Here is a 26,451-nt window from a genome sequence, read left to right as displayed (position 1 = left end):
AGGTTTCCCAGCAGATCTACCTTAATGACCTGCATTGCAATTTGCTGCCTTGTATCCTGTGCCTGAGTGTGCAGCTAGGGCAACAGAGGTACCTTACTAGTCCTAACAGCATGTTGCTTTTCTCCCTTTTCTCTCGGGTGCCACAAGCAACACAAGTGTTACTTAGTTGCTTCCAAACATGATAAACATTGTGTAGCATCCTTGTTTGCACGCCACACTAAACCAAACTATGATTTGCCAGACCTGCGCAAATATGCTGGCATCTGGAGGGGACCTTGCACCCCTTTTGCTGTTTCCCAGTCCGTTTTGCTTGGGGTAACAACTAAAGTAAGATTTGGCTTAGGCCCCATCCTCACTATGCATTTAAATTCTGAGTTTCCTGGGAAGGGGGGATTGACTGTTAAATGACTGAGAATTGCAGCTTGATGAGCGGACCAGGGGGTCTCCTAACAACTCTCTGCACCCACAACAAACTACACTTTCTAGGATTCTTTGGGGGGAGCCACAGCTGTTTAAAGTGGTATCATACTATCTTAAGTATATCGTAGAGATGGGATCTAAGCTTGTCTGAACCTAGAAACATTGTCAAGATAACTCTTCCTTAACCATGGCCTATGGTCACAGGTTGTCTATGGTTAGAGATCATCCAATGTGGTCTGGAGTCTCTGAATGTCACACTAAGCCAAAAGTATCTGTTTGCTTCTGTGCCACACTGTGCTGAAAGGACGGAGAAAGGAGCAAAGTGGGTGTGAGCTCCTCTCTGAGGCCCAGCATCTTTGTGTGCTCCCAGTTAGTCAAAGTTTGGCTTACCATGATGTGTGAACCAGGCCAATGTATTACCTTTTTTTTTTACTGATTCATATTCACAAAACAAAAAAAAAATTTCCTTCCAGTAGCACCTTAAAGACCAACGAAGTTAGTTCTTGGTATGAGCTTTCGTGTGCATGCACACTTCTTCAGATACACTGAAACAGAAGTTGCCAGATCCTTCTATATAGTGAGAAGGTGGGGAGGGGTATTACTCAGAAGGGTGGTGGGAATGGGAATGGGAATGGTGGGAATGGGTACCCTTCTGAGTAATACCCCTCCCCACCTTCTCACTATATAGAAGGATCTGACAACTTCTGTTTCAGTGTATCTGAAGAAGTGTGCATGCACACGAAAGCTCATACCAAGAACTAACTTAGTTGGTCTTTAAGGTGCTACTGGAAGGAAAAAATTTTTTTTTTGTTTTGACTATGGCAGACCAACACGGCTACCTATCATATTCACAAAGCTTTGTATAATTTTGTTTCTCTTTCCCCTGCTGGCTCAAACATGAGCATACTGGTCTCATCTCTTGCCACTTCCTTGCTTTGTCTTTCTGCCATTTTCTACAACTTACCCACTTCTCCCTCTTGCTTAAATTTCTCCAATTTTAAATACAGATCCAGTTTGGAGCCGTTCCTCTGGAGCTATTCATTTGCCAACTATTCTGTAAATGAATATTTTGTACATTCCATCTAACTGAAAAATCAGTTCTAGGTCAGTGTCTGTTTATGGGTATAGGTTGTATCTTGGACTGACTCCACCATTTCTATATCTATACACTGGTTTCTTTAGACATTGTTACCTTGACACTCTCAAAACATGTTCTTGATCTACCAAGTGCCTCTTTCTATAATAATTGTTCCTAGTCTCATTGATAGGTTGCTATCAATGCTCCAGTATTTCTTGCTTAACTTCATCTGTGGCACAGCTGGATTCTCCATAGACTAGCCTTCTCCATCCAGATTTTCTCCAGATGTTTTGGGTTATAACCAGTGCTTTTTCTGGGGGTACTTAAGGGTACATGGTACAGTTGTACCTTGGTTTTCAAACAGAATGCATTCCAGAAGTCCGTTCAACTTCCGAAACATTCGGAAACCAAGGCACATCTTCCAATTGCACAGGCGTGCCGGAAACGATAGCGGAAGCCGCATCGGACATTTGACTTCCAAAAAAAGTTCGAAAACTGGAACGCTCACTTCCGGGTTTCAATCGTTCGGGAGCCAAAATGTACAAGTACCAAGGTGTTCGACAACCAAGGTACGGCTGTACCAGCACCTTTCCCCCCCAAATGTTAAAAGTGTGGCACTTTAACAACTTCATGGTGAGTATCGGCATCTTTTTTCTACAAAAAAAAAGCACTGGTTATAATTCCCATTATCCCTGAATTGGACCTACTTGAATGGGTCTGATGGCAGTTAGTCCAAAACTAGTCCAAAATGCACTCCTTTATTTCCAACCCATTGCTGTAACAAGCAGGATTGTAACTTTGCCATTCATTCACCATTCTCACCATGAGCAGAGCTCTTGACTTTCTGCCAGAAGTAATGTACCTTCTGAAACTAGGTTGCAATCTTAGTGCTGTCTGGTTAGTCCATAATTATTTACATAAAATGCACAACCAATTTCCCTTCTTGAAGTTCCTCTTCTCCTTGTTCAGTCTCTACTTGGGCAAGATGTTATCTGCTCCCATGCTCAAAGATAAATATTTTGCCCTTATGGCATCTGGGCATAGGATGGAGGAAAATGCTAAGAAGAGTGAAAGTTGAATACAAAACCTCTCTTCCACCACCACACCCCAAGCTCTCTCTGCATACTTCTTTGTGCAAACACAGCACATAAATTGACTTTGGTCTCTACAGCTTCAGCTCGTCTGTTTTTTGCCTTATGGGGCCTATAGTTGGGAGTCCTGCATTTATACTGGTTCCCATGTTTCTATCTCTGCTCACACAGTATTTTTGCAAATACCGTACTTTGCTATTCTATTTCTCAGTAGTCTTAAAGATGCAAACTAGTATTTGCTGCAGTAGCACACTCTGTCCTCCAGACCTATCTTAACACACCGTTACAGACAGACAAAAAAAGCTTATTGCAAGACTTACCAATCCTAGAGTTCTTCCTACGGCAAAGGCGTTCAGGATTTCAGGATCACCTGAGAAGATACACAGGGCTGCATACAACTCCTAAGGATGGCCCAGTCCTTTTTATGCCTGTTTTGGACAGAAATCCAAATGCAAGGGTTATATTCCATATGTGATCTACATCTATATGGTAGAATGCCATGTTATCAAATATGTTGACCTGTCTGCAAGTTTTATTCAAAATGCTGGTAAGGGACTGAGGAGCCTAAATAAAGCTTAGAGTTGATCTACCCTGGCGCTTGAAGTCTTCATGGGCAATGGGAGCTTAACTCCCTCCCTAAGGGAAAGCGGTGGTCCACAGGTCTGCCACCTTAGTTATCTGACAAGGTAACAGGCTTATTAGAAGTCAGAGCAGACCCAAGTCTCACTCCTAGCAGGCAGCAGCATGTCTATGAGAAGTATAGGTCAGGTTTTTCTCATAACCACCCCACCATGTCGGCCCAGTTCCTGTAGCCCATCTCCAGAATCCAAGGCTATCCTGAATGCTTTTGCCATGCCCCTTCTAGTGATGCTAAAAGTTTTGTGCTAGTATGCGTACAATCTTGCATTTTATGTATTTAAATAGATAACTGTGGCTTGGCTTGATTTATTTCTTCCTTCATACATGCACACTTTCTCTGGCACAACTTGAATGTTTTATTTCATACGATAAACAGTGGTTTCTAAGGTACGGCGAGAATGTAAAGGAACTAATAGGAGGGCACTAATAGGAGGTACATGTTACAATAAAAGAGTAAATATTCCATTGTGGCCAATTAACATATGCTCTTTTTTGGGGAGTTAATTACATATCCCCCCCCCCCTGTAACAGTCTTTGTCACTCATTACTGTTAAACTGCTCAGAGAGGGTGAGGACAACTCACTTTGTACCTCCTAGTTCTAAAAGCACATTCCAGACATGAGTAAGGCTTTATAAAATAAAGCACTTTGATTTGCTAGGAAAACCCCTTGTCCTCTTTTCTTTCGTCTCTACCATGTGTTCAGTCATTTCTGCCGTTTTATTTTGGGTGGTTTTAATTGGCAAACATGTTAATCTCAAAACCAGAAGGCTGCTTTTTATTGAATTTTATATTGACATCTAGATTTGTTTCGTAACACTTCTGTGGAATGACATAAGGCGGGAGACAAACTTGATCCCCACTGCAAGTTCCTAAAGAGAAGCTTAAGAGAAGACCTTCAGCTGTAATATGGAGTCCTCCACCCATTAGGCCAGCTATAAAAGAGCTTTGTGTTCATAGTAGCTGGATGCATTGTATTGCTGCTTTGCAGAGAAGGGAGTGGGGGGGATAACTTTCTGGCTACGCTGACATTAAACCTGCAAAGATGGTGGTGGTGCTGCGTTGATGCAATTCTGCTTCTGGAGCTAAGTAGGCCCAGCCCCTGTATGTTTGCCTGGGTAGGAAACCCAGTGGGAATCACACAGAAGCTGCCAAGTATAACAAACATAAATGGCTAAAACTGCAGAGACATGCTTCTTCAGTATCCGACAGATGGAGTACAACACTCGAGAGAAGGAAATCTTATTTTAAAACTCACAGCTTTAAAAAGTTTGCAAAGTAGTGGGATGCTGTGGCAAGAAGTCATGGCAATTCATGCAATGATCTAAATGAGCAGCTGGCACTTGAGCACCACAGCCTGTAACTGTTTGTATGTTTAGAAAGGTTAAGCACAATGCCTTACTGCACACATTTTCCCATACTAGCCTGCCCATAAGAACGTAAGAGGAGGGTGTGCACTCGGGCCAGTGGCCCAGCCAGTCCGCCATCCTGTTAACAACAGGATGCCTGTGTGAAGCCTGCAAGCTGGACATGAGCACAGCAGCACTCGGTCCACCTGTGACTCCCTGCATGATGCCACTGTGGCTAGCAGCTGTTGATGGGCTTGTCCTCCGTGAATTTGTCTAATTCCGTTTTAAAGCCGCTGAAGTTGGTAGCCATCACTGTCTCTTGTGGAAGTGAGTTCCATACTCTAACTACACATTACATAGAATCATAGAACTGTAGATTTGGAAAGGACCATCTAATCCAACCCCCCCTGCAATGTGGGGATCTTTTGCCCAACATGGAACTTGAACCCATGACCCTGAGGTTAAGTCTCATGCTCTACTGACTGAGCTGTCCCAGATGCATAAGTACCTTTATTTTATCTGTTGTGAATCTACAACATTCAGCTTCATTGGAATACCCACAACTTCTAGTGTTACAAAAGAGGGTGGGGAAAAAACTTCCCTCTATCCACTTTCTCTACGCTATACATAACTTTATAACTGTATCATGCCATCTCTTATTTGCCTTATCTCTAAACTAAAAAGTCCCAAACGCAGCAACCTTTCCTTAAGAGAGGAAACTTTCCTTGAGAGCCAGTGTGGTGTAGTGGTTAAGAGCAGTTGACTCGTAATCTGGTGAACCGGGTTTGATTCCCTGCTCCTCCACATGCAGCTGCTGGGTGACCTTGGGCTAGTCACACTTCTCTGAAGTCTCTCAGCCCCACTCACCTCACAGAGTGTTTGTTGTGGGGGAGGAAGGGAAAGGAGAATGTTAGCCGCTTTGAGACTCCTTAGGGTAGTGATAAAGCGGGATATCAAATCCAAAGTCTTCTTAAGGGGAGTTGCTCTGTCCCCAGCTCTACAGAGTCCTTTTGAGTTGTGATGGCCAGAACCACAGGCAATACGTTCCAAGTGTGGTCGCAGCTTAGATTAGCATAGAAGCACTACGAGTATTTCCCCCACCCTTGTAAAGTAAAAGATATGGAGGAGTACACTGGATCTTGTCAGCTGGCCTTCAACAGTGCTGTGAAATAAAGGTTTGTTTTGGTTTCATGCACGTAGATACTGCGCCTTTCAATCAAATGGTTTCCGAAGAAGCTCTCATCAGAAAGAAACACAAATCAAAATTAGCCCAGATCCTTACAAAATCAGACCTAACTCAAAACAAGTAGGATCAGCAGTTAAAAGCAGCAGGTTAAAGCATTTTAAAAACTAAAAAAAAAAAGCCTTGGAGAATTAAAAAAAGGGTTAGACATCAGCTTCTTGGGGGTAAGCTACTGTTGTCAGAAACAGGATACTGAAGTTGATGAAATGCAGAGTTGGTTTGGTAACACATTTGCTTCTGCCACCCAAATGATAAGACATAAAACAGACCCTGTCAGGACTGCAACAAATTGCAGACAGACAGCTACTCACGCCTGCCTATGTATTCCTAGGAAATGCCTCTTACCCGTTTGCAGGCAATGCTTATGTCTCTTACGCCACAGATACCAGGCCAAAATTATTCCATGAATAGATGTTCTCACCGTGCATTGTCCTGACGGACAAATTTAGGTCACACCTACTTTAGGGGAAAGGTCGTGGCCCAAGGGCACATTGCCTTCTGTACATGTAGACGGGTCCCGTGTTCAATCCTTTACAGTTCCAGCTTCAAGGGGCCCTGGTCATGGCAGGGCTGTGAAATAGCTTTTACCCTGCCAGCCAAGGATGACATTTTGTAGGCTAGAGGGAGCAGTGGTTTGATAAGCCATGGTAGCGTCATAGGACCATCTCTGTCCTGCCAAAAAAAAGGGGGGGGACTGAGGACAACAAATTGGGGAAAGGCTCCAGGCTAGATCCTTTGGCATAACCAGACATAGCTAGGAAAGAGCTGTGGAACCTTGGACAGCAGCTGCCAGTCTGTGATGACAATACTTAACTAAATGTCCCAAATTGACTCAGTGATTTGATTGCAGCTCTTAAGGAAAGGGAATATACTGCTGTATTTTATTTTACTTTATTTTTTGCTTTTTTGCTTTAATTTTACTGCATTATTTTTCCTCAAAGTCCTTTTGAGCCCCCTCTTCACCACTCCACAAATCCCATTAGTGTATTTTTTACAGTGTTGGGAAGATATCCCACTGAGAACAAACATTTAATCTCTTCTACGGTTCCATTACTTGCTTATTCACCCATCCACTTCTGAAAGAGGTTTACGGAGCACTTTTAAAGTAAACCTTAGCATGTTACAACCCTGAGTACTGTGGTAACTTGCTAAACCTGACTGCCATAGCCACAGATGCTCTAGGAACGACGAAAGAGATCTGGGGGTGGGTGGGGGGAGTGAAATGGAGCTCTGATGCTGGACTCCAGTTGAAGAGCGAAACCTCAAGACTGCACTTCCTCCCCAAACAATGCTGACACTGAGCTGCAAAGGAAGCGATTTCAACTGACTTAATGTTCTTAATGTACCCAAATGAGACCTGACGGATGGACTATGACTCAGTGGTAGAACGCATGCCTTATAAGCTGATGGTTGTGGAGTTCAATCCCTGGCACCTCCCCTTATAAGGGTCAATTAGTAGGTAATGAGGAAAACCTCTGCTTTAGAAGCTGAAAAGTAACCCAGCATGGCTGGTGGGAGTTGTACTCCAGCACCTGGTGAAGGGGACCGGAAAGCCTACAGTAAATAATACTGCTCCAGGTAAACTACCGTATTTTTTGCTCCATAAGACGCACCTAGTTTTTAGAGGATGAAATGGGGAAAGCCCCGTTTTGGGAGGGATCAGCTCAGTTATGCAGCTTCTTTTGCAAAGGGGAAAAGCCCCTTTTTTGAGGATCAGCTCAAAGTTGTTGAGCTTACTTTGCAAAGGGGAAAAAATCCTGTTTTTATGGGTTCAATTCACAGTTCTGCAACTTCTTTAGGAAAGGAAATGGAGCCGTTTCTACAGTTTCCAGACAGATAATCTAATCAGCCAGTCACATGCACAACATTAAACAATGGAGGTCTGGGCAAGGGGGCAGGGCCGGAAAGGGAGCCAGTGATCGACCACACATTCGCTCCATAAGACGCACAGACATTTCCCCTTACTTTTTAGGAGGGACAAAGTGCGTCTTATGGAGTGAAAAATGCGGTAATACTGAGCCAGGCTGCCAGCCACAATGGCTATGCTCAGCCTACCCAACTGGAGGCAGTAATGCTTCTGAATACCAGTTGCTGGAAGCCACAGGAGTGGAGAGTGCGATTGTGCTTTGATCCTGCTTCCTGGTTTCCCATTGAGGCATCTGGTTGGTCACTGTGAGAAGAGGATGCTGGGCCATTGCTCCTGATCCAGCAGGCTATTCCTGTGTTCTTGTGAGCAATGGCTTGGCTGAGTAGGAGACAGCATCTTTTTGTTTCTCCTGCTTTGTAATCTATACATCCTCGGCACAAGTTTACTCTGATACGAATCTTTAACCTTCACTTTTATTGTGGCAATTTAGGGTGGAGCACCTAAGGGGAGCTTGCATAACTTGACAAGAAAGATTTGCTTTTGCTGCGAAAGCTCACTAAAGTGAAACATCCTATCCCGTTGGTCGGTCTGGGCTTGAAAACTTGGATCACTCTCTTTTGTGCAGTCCAAGCCTTTGATCCATTGTTCACTCGAGCCATATATCTGAACTGGTGCACGCAGAGCCAGAGAGGCCTGGAGGCTTTTTCAGCCATTGATATGCTTTAAAAGGAGAGCAGCCAGGATGCTTAGCTTCGCTCATTTCCAAAACAACAGCTATCACAACAAACGGCTGGCCTGCTCCAAGAGCTGTTAAGTCAGTTAAAAGGGTTCTGTTAATAACTCTTTCTTTTCCCACCATACAAACTGAAGCACGCAGCCAGGCCAGGTCTTTTGACAGGTCAACTTCACCTGCTGCAAATAATGCAAAACAATTCAGTACAGTGGAACCTTGGTTCTCCAACTTAATCCGTTCCGGAAGTCCATTCCAAAACCAAAGCGTTCCAAACCTAAGGCACGCTTTCCCATCGAGAGTAATGCAAAATGGATGAATCCATTCCCGACTTTTAAAAACAACCCCTCAAACAGCCATTTAACATGAATTTTACTATCTAACGAGACCACTGATCCATAAGATGGAAGCAATAAACAAAGTACTGTGGTCACACAGTCAATCAGTGGCTGAACTTGGTTACACACAGTAACATACACAAAAGAGCCGCAAAAACAAACAGAGCTCAGCGTAACACTCAAAATGGAAGTGTGGCACTCAAAATGGAACCATGGAACCCAAAACAGAAGTTTTGGCACTCAAACCAGAAGAGGAGCACGTTTGGCTTCCAAAAAAAGGTCACAGATTGGAACACTTTGCAGTGTTTGGGTACCAAGGCGTTTGAGAACCAAGGTACCACTGTATAGGGGGAAATGTACATCTGGAGTGGTTTTGGCCTTACCATCAGCTTGACAAAGACCAACATCCTGGGTCAGAACATCCTCAGCACTCTACACATCAACACTGGTGACCATATGCTTGAGGTGGTAGATGATTTTGCCTGTCTGGATTCCAGCATAACCAACCACCTTTCCATTGAAGCTGAGCTAGACCAAGCGTACTGGCAAGGCAGCTACAGCAATGGCTCACCTCTCCGAAAGCATATGGGAGAATGTGATTTTAATGTCCAATACCAAGATGAAGGTCTACCAAGTTTGCGTGTTGAGCACGCTGCTTTATGGAAGTGAGTCGTGGACAACTTAAACCTGCCAGGAGCGATGCCTGAATGTGTCAGGACAATTTTGGGCATCACATAGCAGGACAGGGTCTCAAACAAAGATGTGTTCTCCCAAGTCCACATTCCCAGCATGTTTGCACTTCTATCTCAGTGATGCTTATGCTGGCTTGATCATGTACACAGAATGGAAGGCGGCAGGATCTGCAAGGATGTGCTCTATGGGGACATGGCTTCAGACACCAGGTCTGTTGGCAAACCAACTCTGTTACAGAGATGTCTGGAAATAGGACATGAAGGCTGCCAACATCAACCCCGCTGTGTGGGAATCCCTTTCAGATGACCTCAGAGCCTGGAGACAATCACTCAGGTGATGTATCCACAACAGTGCCCAGAGGAGGAATGACTGCTGCAAGGAGTGCAGAAGGAAGAAACACATGGTACACCTGCATCAGCACAACTGGACACCTTCATCTGCCCCAGCTGCAACAAAACATGTCTCTCCACATCAGTCTCTACAGCCACAGCAGGTGCCGCAACCTTCCAACAGTTAGACTCTCATCTCCAAAGGCACACTCTTCCATCGTCTCCCGAGAGAGATGGATGCCAATGACATATTGCAGGGGGACCCAGTCATTAACTATGTAACAAAGTTGAGGAAAGCAATAGAGATGGTTTTCTTGCTCTAAACAAGCTGGTAGCTTAGAAAACAACCACCGTTAGAGAGAGAGAGAGAGAGAGCGCACACACACACACACACACACACACGACAAACATACCCTTTCATCAGAGATCCTCCCAAAAAGCAATCTTTGCTGACACTTTCTTGCAATAGATATAAACAATCTACTCAGCAGTTAAGAGAGAGGCAGTTAATAGGTGTAATCATCTGAGTCTCAGACTCAGATTTAAAACTGGTTCATTTTACAGCAGGAAACCAATCAGGAAGGAAATAGCTGGCTCCTTGCAATGGCGGCAGTGCCACTACCCAACAGTGAGATGTCCCCAGTATGACAGCACAGATTGAGCTTTGGTAGGAGATGGCTACCAGCTATTGTGTTCCAGTCAGCGCTAGCAGCAGTGTCAAGACTGTCAGTGTTTGTTCTGCCACATGGGGCCATCTTTCTGCTCCCTTGCATTCCGTTTGCACTTCAAACCAGTAATTAGTGCCAATCTTCTATGGTACGTTGCTCAGAATCCCTCTTCCCATCTCATCTCCTTGGCAGGCAGTATGGCTCCTATGACCTTCAGCCCGTGTTGGGAGATGGTACACTAATGTGTGACGTGGTGTATGTCACTGTATTCAAAAGCCTTGCCTCCGTCATGCAGCCCACGCCTATTGTTTTAGCATCTTTGTAAGCCAAAGGCATCAACAATTCAAACAGTAAGAGGCACCCTGGGAAGCGCTTCTTCAATCAATATGCATGGTAGCTTCTTTATTTGGGGGGGTTGTTATACTGCCAGTCCGGCGACTCAACACTGCCACTAAACTTGTAATAAATTATCCATCAACCCAGTGCTTTCGAAAGACGTTTTAGAATTGTTCCCACCATTTTCTACGTAGGCCCATAGCCAGAATGCTTGTGATGAGCAGTCAAAGGGTGGGAAAGAATCCTTGCAGAACAGCCAAAACAGAAAAACAGAAGGCCTCAATTATTGCATCAAATATTAATACAGTAACATTTAATTTTATAATACTTTTTAAACCACAACAAGGGCCTGTTGCTTGTCAGTCAGGAGAGATGAGCACCCCTTTGCTCACCCTGGGAAGTTCCGAGTGAAGACTCACAAAAGCTTGAGGGATTTGCACACATTCCGTATGAACGCACACAAAACACTCACCTTTGCCCCTGCCCTTTCCCTTGCTGCCACCCGCTCCAAACAAACAAAAATCACATAGAGGCTCATCTGAGGCAGGTGAAAGTAGAGGTTAAGAGTGCCAAATCCCAGTGGAGCATCTTTTTCCAAGTAGCGGTATCATGGTACTTTAAATGTATAGTGTGAATGTGGCCTTGGACTGGCACTGTTTAACCCACCTTCACTTAACTACCTTGATTGATCCAGGCAGTAAATTCTACACAGGAGCTTTCTGAGGCCAGATGCAAAGGCAGGTGACTGCTTGGGATACTAGGGACCGCGATCAGGATTTCGCACGCCTGACCAACTTGCTGCAAATCCTTAGACCCTTATACTTCCATCTGAGAAATGATTTAAATGCAAGTGGTTTGGCTTGTGGCTTCTGGTTTGCAGCCATGATTTTCAGACTTCACGCCACAAATTTGAGAGATCTGGCAGTAATCCAACTGAATCAATTAAACGTTCCAGAAGGATGCCTGGGGGGAGCTTGGTGTCAAGCAAATTTCACCGCATTCAATACAAATTAATTCTGGAGTAAGTGTCTTGAGTATATTCAGAGACCTAGTACAAAAACACACGTTAAGAAAACCTGAGGTTAGGACCCCTTTCTACTGAAAAGTCCTTCCTGACTCTCTTGGTATAACACAGCTGACAGTCCTGCACAATACTCTCTGCGCAGTTTCAATGTGTGTGGTTTATTTTAAAGTCCTTATTTTGCCTCCCAACAGAGGGAGAAGGCTCAATACTGATCAGCCTTTAGGGAGAAATGTTGAATGCAACCTTTTTAATAGAAGGATCATCAGTGTGGATCACACAGCTTTTCAGCTTACTTTTCTGTGAGATTCCATATTGCTGATGGAGTTTATCCCGGTGTCATCAAAACAGCATCCAGGTTTATCTCCTCATATCTTGCTTCTAAAGCACTATATTTGTATTGATTTTTTCAAGGAGTTCCATATAGCATTTCATCTTGCAAGTTCTTGTAAGCATGTATGTAACCCTCCCCTCTTTTTCCCCCTAGTTTTTTTGTGGGGGTAGCCAGTCCACAAGATTTGCCAGCTAAAAGCATGAGGTGAGCTCTGAATTAAGGACACTGTCTCCTCTCCTGTCAGGAAACACAGCCTTCACCAGCCTGGTGCCCTCCAGATGTTTAGGACTACAACTCCCATCAGCCCTTGCTAGTATTGGATTACACCAGGCTGGGGAAGGCTTGCAGCAGCATAGGTAAGCTGCAGGACATCACAAGCCAAAAAGAAGGGGGGGTGTTTTTCTATCCCCCACCTTTCTATCCAGGTCCTCAGCAGACATGCACCCTAAGTTTTGGAGGGGTTGAAAGGACATTATCTACAAGGGGACAGCTGGATATAGAGACAGGTAACCTCAAGCTCAAGGGCTGAATGTGTGTGTCTCTCGCTCTTTGGCCCTCAGAACACTGGCCTTCCTCTGCACCCTCCTCAATTGATTTTACCTGGTGGGGCTATTATCATTGAACTGTTATACAGTGGTACCTCGGGGTAAGAACTTAATACGTTCAGGAGGTCCGTTCTTAACGGTTCTTAACCTGAGGTACCACTTTAGCTAATGGGGCCTCCCGCTGCCGCCACACAATTTCTGCTCAAGCTGGAAAAAATTCCCCACCCCTGCTTTGCAGTGAGAATCTATTACTGCTGGTTGCCCAGGGCAGGAATGAATCAAACAAATATTGTCCTCCTTAGCAACTTCCTTTCATCAACACTGATGATGCCAAGACTGCCTACATCCATTCTCCTCTCTGTCTCTCTCATACACATGCCTAATGACTTTGCTCTGCTCTTCTGTTGCCCTGTAGGCAAGTCTATCCTGCGCACGATCCTCAAACGCACCACAATATTATCTGCGCAGTCTCCACCAATTTTGTAACATATTATAGCTTTCTTTTTGTATTCCCCACCCCACTTCAGGTTCTGTAAACCAGCAAAGTTCTAATGCCTACAAAGACGTCAGCCAGTTAGCATGCAGGAAAGATACTGCTATGCTCTTCTTGACCTGGGCTACAAAGGACTTTTATGGGGATGAGACTGGAAACCGCAAACCATCTACAAGGGCCTAATTACAAAACTGCAATTGACATACTACAATTTTCTAAAACAAACTTTAAATACAGCGGTTTCCCACATGCTGATCTATGTCCTTTTGCAGACAAGTGAAACCTACAATTAATGATCTTTTGTTCTTCCTTTACTGCTAAAGTACTTGGAACAAATTACTTGATCTCTAAGGTATCCTGTAAATGACTGTTAAATCAGTTGCTTTTTTCTGCTGTTGCCATCTGGTTTTCTTTATAAAAACTGGAACACAAAGGAGCTATGTGGTCCACTGCATACCTGTACATCTCAGGACATTTTTGGCTCCAGTTTTATCAAACTTGCTTCAGGTTTTGCTGCAATTGTTAGCAGCAAAATTATTCCAACATACCACCTCTAACAGTATATACTGCAAAGTTTAAGCAAAATCCCTGCAAAACACAAATAACCTCATTGCTTACGGAACTGCACTATGGATGAAGCTTTCAGTATGGCTTTCAGTCTAGGCATTTATTTGCTGGTACCCTGATTTGGCGGTTCGAATCCCCGTGACAAGGTGGCTCCCGTTGTTCAGTCCCAGCTCCTGCCCACCTAGCTGTTCGAAATCACGTCAAACTACAAGTAGATAAATAGGTACCACTCCGGCGGGAAGGTAAACGGCATTTCCATGCGCTGCACTGCTTTCCCCAGAAGTGGCTTAGTCATGCTGGCCACATGACCCGGAAGCTATCTGCAGACAAACGCCGGCTCCCTTGGCCTATAGAGCGAGATAAGCACCGCAACCCCAGAGTGGTCCACGACTAGACCTAATGGTCAGGGGTACCTTTACCTTTTTACCCTGATTTGTAGACCATGTCTGCACTGCAGGTCATTCTTGGCCCCCAGAATCTGTACCACTTCAGAAGGCAGGTTGGGAGTTCATTATCCAGTACTTCCCCATGCTGTAAGCTTGGCAGGCAATCCTTGTCTGGTCTTCTCCCTGCTAGTTTTCTGTCTTTTTTATTTTTTACACTGGGAACCATTCAGTCATGCATGCTTCATCTGAAGTGGGGTAATCCCAAGACAGCTACACCATGCAACTTTCCTAAATACATGTTAGGAGTCAGAATTCTGTTTCAAATCTCACTGAAATCAATGGCTAATTTACTGTGGGCTTCGCTTTTTTCTGGAATGTACCCTTTTACTTTCCTGTTTTATAAAATACTTAGAATAATTAGACCAGTAAACACTGTGTTATGCTGCTGAGGCTAGCTTTTCTTTACTAACTTTAATTGGGGAAACGCACATCTTGTGTGAGGTATATTTGTGAATCTGGCACTGCCTCCATTTCTTTGTCATGGGACCTAAAATATGCAATTGAGCATGCAACAAATGGCATCAGGGAAACGAGCGCTTCTCTTCCTCTGGTCCGATAAAAATCACTTCCCATCCCAGGGAGAAAGGACACATTTGCATTTATCACTTACAGTTCATTGTCCAGGAAACCGCTGTCACAAACGAAACAAAAGCCATCTCACCCAGTCCAAATGTGCCTGGCTTTAGATTTGCCTTATCTAATTGCATATAGCAAGATCTCTAGCCTGTGTCATGGCAAAAGACACAACTGTCAGTTGAGGCAGGTTTGGGGAACCATAAATGTCAATGCCTGGCTTCTCTTCTTTTTGCTGTTTTAAAGGAATCTCATTCTACCGCTCCAAACAAAGAGGCAACAATCCACCCACCCACGCAGATCCACTGAGTTGAACGGGGCTGGAGGTTCCTCTTTGCCTGACCCAAAACAGCTCCACCCAAAAAGTGGTCCTGGCATCACTCCTCCACGGTGGAGCTCCCTGTTCTGCTGGCCAACAGGATTCTCACCAGCCGCCTGCAGAAAGTGTGGAAATTGGGTCTTCAAGGGGCTGAGCCAGGCTGGGATCCACTGGATCCCAAGCCCCGTGCCACCAACTGGTGGCATTGTGCCCCATTACTATGCTAGCTCCAGGCTGGCATAATGCAGATCAGGGGTTTGCCAGTCTTCTAGCTTGGCTGGCATGAGCGGAAGAGCTGCAGATGAGGCAGCAGCTAGGCCCTGCCTGTCAAGAAATGCACACCAGAGCAAAAAATAAAATAAAAAATAGCAGGAACTTCTGCCTCTTTGCAAATGAGTGGCTTGGCTAGAGGCCAAATATGCTTAGAGCCTATTAAGAGTGCTCAGATTTAATACACCCCAGAAGTACAGGTGCCTGATCTTCCTTTATTATTTCTGTATAGTTATTTGTTTTGATGTTCTGTGCTTTTTTACATATAAACATCTCTCTCTCTCTCTTTTTTTTAATGCTCATGCTTCCCTCTGGAGAAAATAATCAGTATATAAACTCGGGACTGGGAACATTCTCACAATTTCCGTTCCTCTCAGTTTCTCATTTTTCCAATCTATAAAGTTCAGCTCTCCCCATTTCCACATCAGTTTGGCAATTAAAAAATAATAAGTTGTCTTGGAAATTCATCGCATTTTAGTATGACTTTCTCCCAATATACATATTTTTGCAAAACAATTTTCCCAAATCGATTGCATTTTTGTATGCTGTTTTCACTAAGGGCTCGTCCACACTTCTGCTTGTCCTATGCCTGGGATCCAAGCAGTTTTGCCTTTGCCCCACGACTGGAAACCCCACTCTTTAGTGCTAAATCGGAACAAATGGCAATCCAAGGAAAACCCATTGCCATTTGTTCCGATTCAGCGCTAAACCGTGGGTTCTCCTGGGGGAAAGCGGCAGGGCAAAAGGAAGTGTTGATAAGCCCCAATACATACACATTACATGTACAGTTTAACCCTAGTATTAGAATTTTTGAACACATGACTTGGCCGGAGAACTGCATTGCAAAATTCAAGCACAAATTTCAAAGGATGGCTGTGTTTTTGCATTGTATATTGTTTTGGAAGGTGCAAATTAGGTAGGTTTTATTTTAAAGGCAAACTGAATCAAATTTATTCCCCATCCCTCATGAATACTGGACCCAGCTCCTTATAAAACCTTGCTCAGCATTCTGCTCTGCTGATTATGTGACACTGCAGAGAGAAAATGTAAGCCTTTTGGGAACTTGGCCTCTTCTCTATTGCTGTAGGTGCCAAAATGAAAGTAGCACCTGAAAGAGCCTCTGGGATTGGTTCAGGTAAACAGAAATGCAGGTTATCATCACTTGGTAATACAGATACTGCAAATAATACAAGTTATCTTTACTTAGTACTGCAAGTGGAAGACTGCACGTTTAAATAAGTCCCCATCCTTGAAAGGAAGAGTCCTATACATAGAAGATCCGTATGTCATACCTTCTCCCTGGCATTTAGTTTTCGATGTGGGGGGAGATTTTATTTTCATTTTTTAAAAAGTATGGGGCGTGTTCAATCAGACAACATTCCCTCTACTATCTCAAATGGTATGGCCCACAGTCAGTCACTGAGACACACAAATTGAGATTAAATGGGGTGGAGTTGCTATACTGGGGGGGGGGGAATTAAGTGCACATAGAAAACTAGACTCCAGGCAGAAGAATTCTCTATCCAAGAGAGTATAAAACATGATGAGCTGTTTGCCAGGACTTCAGTAGTCCTTCAATGGGCTAAACACCGGAAGTGGGAGTTCAACCTCAGTTCTCTATCAAGATGTGCTTTGTTTTTTGCTGCTGCTTCTTTTTTGTTCAACACTTCATCCACAGATTTGGGCAAACAATAACAACCTGCCCCCAAACACTCAAGCCAATGAAATATCATCAACAGAAATGCTTAACAACAGGGAAGCTGGACAAAAGCCTACGCCTTCAGATCTAGATCCGGATAAACACTCCCGCTGCAAAACTCTGCAGCTGACAAATCCAATCCCTGATTTAAAATATGTTGTACGAAGGACACAAATATATCCTGTATTTTATCAGCTTCATGCCTTTTCAGCTATATTAAATATATGAAACACAGATTAATCTGGCATTTAATCAACATGATGCAATCATTTGTACATCCTCTATGAAACAGAAAATCAAGGAACAGATTTGGATACGGCAGGCCACAGGGACAAACAATAACTCATCTTCCTGATGGCAGCACTGTACTTTCAAAGTGATCAAATAATATCCCATTGTAATTGCATTGATTTTCATGAGAATTTAGAGGCTACTTCTGGTTCCAAAATATCTCCTGATGCTGAAGCTTCTTTGCTGCTCCAGTCTTTACAAACTGAGATTGTGCAAATAATATTTTGAATTAAAACAATAGAACACTGTGTGCATGAAAGAGTTCTATCAAAACAGAAAATTATGGGACTTCATTTCAGTTGAATTTTCAGTGCCATTTTTGTTATTAAATTAAAACCACACGAGATCATATAATTCCCCTCTAATATGTGGCTGAGTGCCTATCAGAATGGAACAAAATTGGAAACACCCCAAAACAAGGTAGTGACTTCTGCACACTCACAGAAGTGCTTAGGTTTGTGAATAAGATGGAAAACAAAATTGCCTAAAGGAAACCTGCAAACTTGTATAATATGAACATAACTAGTCCAACATCCTGTTCTCACAGTAGCCACCAGATGCCTCTGGGAAGCTTGCAAGCCACCGCAAGAGCTCTCTCCCCTCCATAGATTCCCAGCAACTGCTGTTCAGAAGTATTACTGTCTGCAGCTGCAAAGGCAGAGCATAGCCATCATAACTAGCAGGCACTGACAGCCTCCATGAATCTGTCCAATCATCTTTTAAAGCCAGCTGGTGACAATATGTTAATGGCAGATGAGCCTGCAGAGTGGAGTAGGGAGGGGCAAGGTCTAAGGAACCAGAGGTCAGGCAGAGTGTGAATTTACTAATCCAACTTTGTGCCTACTTGAGACACTGACTGTTGGGTGTCAAAGGCTGAAAAGAAAAGTGGAAGGCAGAGAAAGAGTGGGAACTAACCTACTTAAGACCCTGATGTCTTATAATAAATATCCTAGAGCAAGAGAGAAATTAGGAGGAGGATATGCCTTTATAATTTCCAGAACTGCATGCCCCCATTCTCTATTTAATTATAATATACTCAGGCACATGGGTGGAGCCAGAGGGGACAAAAACATCAATAAAAATCAAGACAAATCTGAGGTTCTGCCCCTCCCCAACAAAAGCCTACCCCCTTAAAAAAGCCTTCTGCCCCCCAACAAAAATCCTGCTCAGGCAGCCTTCCATTCAAAAGATAACAATTCTAAACATGCTTATTGGGCAATAAGCTCCAGCAAACACAATGGGACATGAGTAAAAATTCATAGGATAGTACTGTAAATATGTATTATACAGCCAGAGAAGACAAGTATTGAACAAGCAACCCCCTTTTTTCTTCTCCTCACTCCTGAAACACACACTCTCACACTTACCTCCCCAAGGACCTGAGCACTACTCCAAGGTAGGTTGACCAGATGCAGAGGAAGGCAGGGCTCCTTCATCTTAGCAGTTGTGCATAAGAGGGATTTTCCACAGGTGCAAAACAAGGCACATGGGCGGGAACTATGCAACTATTAAAGGTACAGGAACCTTCTCTTTCCCCCCTGGGGCACACACACCTTTTTTAAAAAATAAGTTTTGCATATAAAAACATAGATTCATAAAGGAACAGGAGTTTGTCACCAGTACAGTCAACCTTGTGCGTGTACCATAAGGAAGTGTATGAAATCAATGGCTGATGTCTGGTTGATCCACCATTCATATTTGTGATGAATGGAAACTCTGTATCCAGGAAACTGTCTCTGTTTCAGCTACTACAATCTGCCAAATATTGTTGATTCAATCACTGACCCTGCAGCCAGATACCAATGTCCAATTTTGTGCTGCTGCAAGCATGAAGATTATTAAATGTTTTAAGCAAAAGTTTGGTTTTGATTATCTAGAAATAAAGACAATGAACAAATTGAAATTCTGGTGTGATGTATGATATTAGGCCAAACAACCGGGACCCAAAGGTTTTCACTGAGAGAAATTTCTACCACATATACTAGTAGCTGGCAACATAAGATGAGCCTGATGGATCAGGTCAGTTGTCCGTCCAGTCCAGCATCCTGTTCTTACAGTGGCCAACCAGATTCCTACAGGAACCAAGCACAACAACTCTCAAGAACCTCCAGCCCATGGCTTAATTAAATCCACCAGGCCTCCATTTGTCCAAAGAGGCTGTTTTGGCCAAACCACACACACTGGCCCTAAACTTGATGTAATAATATGACATCAGGCGAGAGGCAACTACAATTCACAGCCACACAATAAATGCATTTGCAGGAGTCACCAATCATATACAAGGGCATTCTTTTTTCAGAATTTGCTTCTAAAAATGCTGTCTTCATCATCCTACTGCTATGAGTTTTGAGTGTGGGGGAAGACTCCCCATAATTCCTGGATTTAGTAAACATTAGAATTAACCAATGTTGGAGTAAACTGTGCCAAATGCTGAAAACCCCTGGATTTAGATTATGCTAACAACCCAGACCAGCTTGGCATAGTCATTAACAGGGGACAAAGAAGGCCAGTGAAACCATTGGAGGGCCAGTGAAACCACCAGAGGATAAGACTGCGAGACAGGGAGGATGTCATGAACTAGCTCTCTGACAGAGGGGCTCCTACTGCAGCTGCGTGTGTTAGTGGGTGGCGAAAAGAAAGGGTTTAAGGTTTCAGTTTGGACTACAGAGGATGAAGGGAAATTGTGGTGTTTTGCAAGTAGATTGAAAGGCGAGGGAGAAGTGGGGCCAACAGAACTATTGGCAGACTGGCTAGAGCAAGCTGTAACAAAGGGACAGGTGGTATGGTTGGTTCTTCTGTCTGTAGACCTAATCCTACTTCTCCTAAGAGAGGAGCAAAGAATCGTCTTGAGAAGTGAATGCTGGAAATCCTTCCACTGTAGACTCAGGTTGTATTTATGTGTAAATAAATGATATTCCATAAAGACACTACAGTCTCCGCTGCACCTAATATCCGAAGGAAACACAAACCCTGGGTAAGCACTGCCAACTTCCCGGGATACTCGATCAGAGATTGGAGTGGCGTATAACAATACCTTGTGGATTTGGTTTACCAAGCCATAAAGTTTTCTAGCGCTTTTATGGCAAATCTGGAGGGGAGGAAATTAAAATAGTCTAGCATATGATCAGTGCTTCAAGTAAAGCAGTATATTATGGGATATGCACACTAATGGTGCTGTGTTTTTATTTTAACAGTTTATTCTTTCAGCTGCTAGTATAATTTCCTCCATGGAGGAAAATAACACGTGACAGCGTTAAAACAATTTATTCACTGCCAATTTCCTTCTGAAAGTGAACAATTATATTAGCATTTAGAAGAACTGGACACTTCCCCAAAAGTTCCTTGCGCGTAATCCATAAAGAAACAGAAACTCGGAAGCTTTCTTTATGTATAGCTAATTTCATCACCGTATTTTGCCTTTCACAGAATTGTATAAGACAAGGTAAGCATTTAATCTCTTGAACAAATGTTTCAGTGCCGCGGTCAAATTTACACTAGATTGTGAGCAAATTGGCAATTTTAATGGTCAACATAACTAAGCTAAATGTGAATGGTAAATACAATTTTATCTGATTTTGTATTTTTAACCAACAGAATCTGATTCTGCAAACAACTGTGCAGAGCTTCGCATTATGATTTTTATTGCAATTAGGTGAATTCCTTGAATAAGCTCTTTTTGGTGGTTTCTGTTCTAAGAGCTTGTGCCTCTTTTCACAAGCTACTCAAAAGGGATTGCGGCTGACAACAGATTCAAAATGTCCCAAGGCACTTCCAGCCACTCTTTTAATTATGATTTACATAGAATAATGGGCTATTATGTAATCTATGGACAAAATTTTACCAGTGCTTTAAAGCAATGCTAGAGCAACACAGCAACCAATAAAAGTCATAGAATCATAGAATCATAGAATTGTAGGGATGGAAGGGCCTCCAAGGGTCATCTAGTCCATCCCCGGCAATGCAGGAATCTCAGCTAAAGCATCCATGACAGATGGCAATCCAAGCTATGCTTAAAAACCACCATGGAAGGAGAGTCCACCACCTCCCAAGGGAGATTGTTTTCCTGTTGAACAGAGTCTTCAGTCATTTTAAAGACTAACACATTTATTGTGTGTCTAATTTATTTATGACCCAAACTGATTACAGCTCTTACAGCAAACTCATAGGATCACTACTTATGAATCGCTTTTAAAAAAAGAGGAAATGCATAATCATAAGAGAACAAAAGAGGAAATAATTTGCATAGAATGTGCATGTGCGTCACACACAGAGACACAGAAACTTAGAAAGAACTGCTATGATTTCAAAAGAAACACATCTTACCCACAGTGAGGACAGCTGTGAATCTGTGTGCCTGCTCAGTCTGTCTAGGTGGTGTTGATGGGAAACTTCCAAGGCCACACTTGGTCTCCCTTCTTAAGACTCCTTCTGTTTACTGAGGATTCCTCCTGACTTGCTTGCAGGACATTTACGCAGTTAAGATTGTATCTAGCCTTTATTGAGCGTTTGTTCTGATCTGTTTGCAGGGAGGTCCTATGACAAGGAGCCAATTCGTTCCTAGGAAATATAGCAAACAGGACATCAAAAAAATATTAAAACAACAAGAAGCACGATTAATATTTTTATTTAAAACATTACAGCCAGTAGGATTTAATTCCGAATTTGATCTTTCAGTTTTCATTTAATTACAGCAATGGGTATTGAAATGTGTGTCTAGATGTGAAATGTATGAGATGTAAGTACGAATAGTATCATGTCTATCCTCTACTCCACCTCCCCACCTCTCTACTAATGTAAAACACCTATTGAAAAACCCATAATGAGAATGTGTGTGTGTGTGTGTGTACACACACACATCTATCTCTCTCTCTCTCTCTCTCTCTCTCTGTAATCAACAGGGCTACCTTGCTAAGCTATTCAGTCTTGTATGCTTAAGCCAAGAAATTGTCTCTTCAAAGATATGCAAGTACATAATTATGAACTTTTGCATCAAAATTGATTCTTTGTATATAGTGGGAGAATTTATATTTACTCTGTATTCAGTTGAACACCTAGAACTGTACAGTGGTACCTCGGGTTAAGTACTTTATTCGTTCTGCAGGTCTGTTCTTAACCTGAAACTGTTCTTAACCTGAAGCACCACTTTAGCTAATGGGGCCTCCTGCTGCTGCCATGCCGCCAAAGCACGATTTCTGTTCTCATCCTGAAGCAAAGTTCTTAGCCCGAGGTACTATTTCTGGGTTAGCGGAGTCTGTAACCTGAAGCGTATGTAACCTGAAGCATATGTAACCCAAGGTACCACTGTATTATGTTGATTCTGATAAGATTCCGTTTGGGTTATTATCAGTTAGCACTAGTAGATGCATTGATGGCATGAGACAACTGAAGAAGCCCAGAAAACTGTGCTCAGGGAGAGTGCTATCTACCAACCCCAACAAATTGGCCCCACTGGGGGCGAAACAGCAGCCTCTCAACTGCATGGACTGCTAGGGCGAAACAGGAATAGAATGCTGGCGCCCTGCCTTTTTTTATTACTTCATACGCTGCTTCATCAGCACCTAACAGAATGACTGCAGCAGCAGTGTTAGTAATGGGGAAAAGTAATATCTGGGAGATCCTGGATTTATCCCTCGGAGTGACCTTAAACTCTAATTCCAAATACAATTTGTGAAATAAGGTAGCAACTTATACTGCAGTATCCTAGGCCAGCTTCTTAAAATATGTGTGTACCTATGAGAAAGAGAGGATGGGGTCACAGCCAAAAGCAAGTCAGAGTTGTAATTCTTCCTGGCATTTCCATTTAAAAAGGGGGGGGGAGTGGGGCACCTGTGGCCCTCCATAAGCTATTGGATTCCAGCTCCCATCAGCCACAGTTAGTATAGCTAATGGTCAGGGATGATGGGAATTGTAGTTCAACAGCATCTAGACATTTGGTCTTCAACCCTGGGCTGTTGTTGATGGGACTACAATTCTCACCATCCCCAGCCAGTTGGCACAATGATCAGGGTGATGGGAGTTGTAGTCTAATAATATCTGGAAGGAACCATGTTGGCTACCTCAACATATCCTGGTGCCCTCCACATGGTCTGCACTACAGCTCCTATCGTTGGGGGCTGATGGAAATTGTAGTCCAAAACGTCTGGAGGGCACCAGCCTGAGGAAGGTTGACCTAAGGTGGAATCTTTAAAAAAAACACCTAATATGTTAAAGTCATATAATTGAATTAAATATGAATACTATTTATTTATTTAAAAAAATAAGCGTTTGGGGTTTGTTAGATATACTAGTGCAAAGTTGGTTCACACCTGTGTGTTCATCACTTGATAACCGCAGCATCAAGTGACAAGCTGTGTCCATAAATGAGCCATAAATCGCGCACGGTCAGCTGCAAGTTCTCAAGTCCTAAGTAATCAGGTTGATTACTTGCATATGTGAAAAGGTGGAATCATGGAGGGAATCAGTATGGTATGTACTGTTAGATTGGCATATGCAGGAGAACAAGTGAAATAAGAGCAAGAGAAAGGCTTCTCTTCCTACAGCACATTTTGCACTCTTATTTTCTGGCTAGGCGGCTTATGAGATGCATCAGCGCAAGCCATCCTGACTCAAGGTAAGCTCAGTTTCTACACTGCACATCTGTTTCTTCTAAAGCTTTTCAAAGCAAGGGGCAGCTTGCAAGCTGGTCATCATTTAAATTGGGGACGGGGAGCCTGTGGCCCTCCAGATATTGTTGAACTGTGGCCTCCACCACAGTGCCATATTTAGTGTGGTGCAGGCAGTTCCCCTGCACAATGTGCCAAGTTGAGGGGGTGTAAAATAATAGCACCTATATTTAAACAGGTACCTACTGAGAAGATCCATTTAAAAAACTGTAATTCCCAAAGGAATTAATGTGAAAATAAATAAGATTTAAAAATTCCTTCCTGTAGCACCTTAGGTGTTACTGGAAGGATTTTAAAATTCTGTTTCGACTACGGCAGACCAACACAGCTACCTACCTGTAACTGTGAAAATACGAGGTATTGTAAGGACAAACTTTGTCCTCGCTCAGGCACCATATTACCAAAGTCTGCCCCTTCCTGTCCATCAGTCCCAGGCAGCATGGCCAATGGTCTGGGCCACAGGTTCCCCATCAATGATTTGAATCTTAGAAACAAAATGTGTGAAGTTTCTCTCCCCCACCTACGCTTTGTGTATAACTTAAGCTACATAGCCAGAGGATGATTCCTGATTGTTGAGAGGTATTTCCAGCAAACCATGCAAGGTTTAGGAGGGGGAAAGGCCAAGGTGAATAATGCCAGAGCTTCCTTTTGAGGCCTAACACCATGTTGTGTTCAAACAAGCACCTGCCCCTTGGCCCAAGAGTGTGCGTTCTAGAGAGCAGCTTCTGATGCCACCCACTAATCCTGAATCACAGGAGCTTCTCCAAGGAGCTCAGGGTGGTGCATGTTGTTTTCCTCGCCCTCATTTAATCCCCACAACAACCCTGAGAGGGAGGCTAGGCTGAGAGGCAGTGACGGTGAGCTCCATGGCCCAGTGGGGATTCAAACCCAGGTCTCCCAGGTCCTAGTCCAACACTCTAACCCTGTAGTTCCCAAGGTGGGGCACGTGCCCTACAGGGGGGCAATTTGATTTTTAAGGGGGGCAATTTGAGAAAGAGTTAGACCAAGTTAATGGCCTTTTAGGCTTCCTCCATGTGAATAGGAGTTCACTTTTTGAATATTAATTGTATGTCACGGGGGGGGGGGCATCAGGATATTAGAGATGCTTAAGTGGGGCATAGGGACATGGGTGGCGCTGTGGGTTAAACCACAGAGCCTAGGACTTGCCAATCAGAAGGTCGGCGGTTCGAATCCCCGCAACGGAGTGAGCTCCCGTTGCTCGGTCCCTGCTCCTGCCCACCTAGCAGTTCGAAAGCACGTCAAAGTGCAAGTAGATAAATAGGTACCGCTCCAGCGGGAAGGTAAACGGCGTTTCCATGCGCTGCTCTGGTTCGCCAGAAGCGGCTTAGTTATGCTGGCCACATGACCCGGAAGCTGTCCGCCGGCTCCCTTGGCCAATAAAGCGAGATGAGCACCGCAACCCCAGAGTTTTCCGCAACTGGACCTAATGGTCAGGGGTCCCTTTACCTTTTGAAGTGGGGCATGGCCAAAAAAAGGTTGGAAACCACTGCTCTAATCGCTATGGCACACTGGTATTTGAGAGATCAATTTTAAAAAGCACAGGTGACCTTTTATCAATGCAGGCGGGTTCCAAAGAGGTCGGCCATTTTAGAAGAAGCAAGACGCCACCCGCCACCTCAGAAGTGGGGTCTCGGGCAGCCCAGGAAAGCTCTCCCGGCCCCATAAAACGGTTAGGCCTTCGAGGTGCCCCCAGACTCCTCCTCCTCGTTCTTCCGGCAAGGACAGACGGACGCAGCGCTGCCCGCTGTGGGATTTCGCCGGGCGTTGCAGGTAGCTCCTCCTTCGCCTGCTCTGGCGCGAGGCTATGCAGCTCCTTTCCACCCCGGCGCCGGTCAATGCTGAGGCAGGAAAGCGGGGCTCTCCAGGGACTCCCGCCGCGCGGCTCCCATGGCAACGGGAGCTGGCGGGCTCGCGCTTGCCGCTGCTGCTCCTGCTGCTATTTTGCAGCCAAGGGCGCACGGGGAGAACCGTTTTGCTCCGCAGACCCGGGCGGGGTGTGTGACTTGTCGAGGGTTAATTCGTCTGCGGCTGGTGGAAGAGACCCGCTGACCGGAGGAGGTGGTCGCCGCGGTGCAACCAGCAAGCAGGGCTCTTGCAATCCCATGCAGCGCTTGCTGCTCTGTGCATGGTTTTTTTAAAAAAAAAATTTTTTTAAAAAAATAGATACTAAGCGCACTTGCACTTCAGCTCCGCTCAGCTTCTGCCAGGAGATGCAGTAGTCGGGAACGATAAGACTTGCAAGCCCCAATCGCGTCTGAAGGGCCACCGAATTTCTTATGGGCCCCCCCACCGTGGGAAATTGTTTCATTTTATTACTGTATTAATATTTTATTGGAATAATTTCATTTATATAAAAGAGTGACAAAAGAAAAAGTGAGAATGAAAAAGAAAAAACCCTCAATTACATTTCCATACATTGTATATAGATGTG

The 26,451-nt window shown here is 44.0% G+C and overlaps 2 long non-coding RNA genes across 3 annotated transcripts in view; one reads left to right on the top strand and one right to left on the bottom strand.

The window, feature by feature from the left end:
* Nucleotides 1–74: 74 nt before the first annotated feature.
* Nucleotides 75–26,104, bottom strand: LOC310746303. The gene is made up of 4 exons (XR_014540603.1): nt 25,568–26,104; nt 21,661–21,894; nt 1,252–3,017; nt 75–852 (listed from the first exon to the last, which is right to left on the bottom strand). It is a non-coding gene; the product is annotated as an uncharacterized lncRNA (long non-coding RNA).
* The window catches only part of LOC310746265, a 37,148-nt gene continuing 33,596 nt past the window's right edge, over nt 22,900–26,451 (top strand). For both annotated transcript variants that reach the window (XR_014540549.1, XR_014540550.1), the window contains exons 1-2: nt 22,900–23,014; nt 23,906–23,947. This is a non-coding gene — a long non-coding RNA (uncharacterized lncRNA). The remainder of the gene's footprint in view (nt 23,015–23,905; nt 23,948–26,451) is intronic.

This window comes from Podarcis filfolensis, assembly GCF_964270895.1.
Source record: "Podarcis filfolensis genome assembly, chromosome: 12".
In the NCBI taxonomy this organism is placed as follows: Eukaryota; Metazoa; Chordata; class Lepidosauria; order Squamata; family Lacertidae; genus Podarcis; species Podarcis filfolensis.
This window is presented reverse-complemented; position numbering and strand designations above follow the sequence as displayed.